Genomic DNA, 378 nt, shown 5'->3' with positions numbered 1-378 from the left:
ATCATTTTTTATATATATCTAATTTATTGCATAAAATTATATCAATAAAAATAATTATATTGAGTAAAGTATCGTTTTTGTCCCTAACATTTGAGATAAGTACCAAAGTTGTTCCTAACGTTTCAATCGTCCTATTTAAATCCTTAACATTTCAAAACTAACTCAATGTTGTCCTATCGTTAGGGATCCGTTAACAAAATTGACGGCGGGGACAAAATTGAGACGATTTTGAAACGTTAGGGACTTAAATAGGACGAAAATGTTGGGGACAAAAATGATACATAGAAATAAATTTTAATTTTATCCTTCAATAATATCAATTTTTTACTATACAGAATATTCAATTATTTTTTAATCACGTCTAAGTAAATTACATTT

This window comes from Arachis ipaensis, chromosome B03, assembly GCF_000816755.2.
Source record: "Arachis ipaensis cultivar K30076 chromosome B03, Araip1.1, whole genome shotgun sequence".
Classification (NCBI taxonomy): Eukaryota; Viridiplantae; Streptophyta; class Magnoliopsida; order Fabales; family Fabaceae; genus Arachis; species Arachis ipaensis.
Note: the sequence above shows the minus strand (reverse complement) of the source record.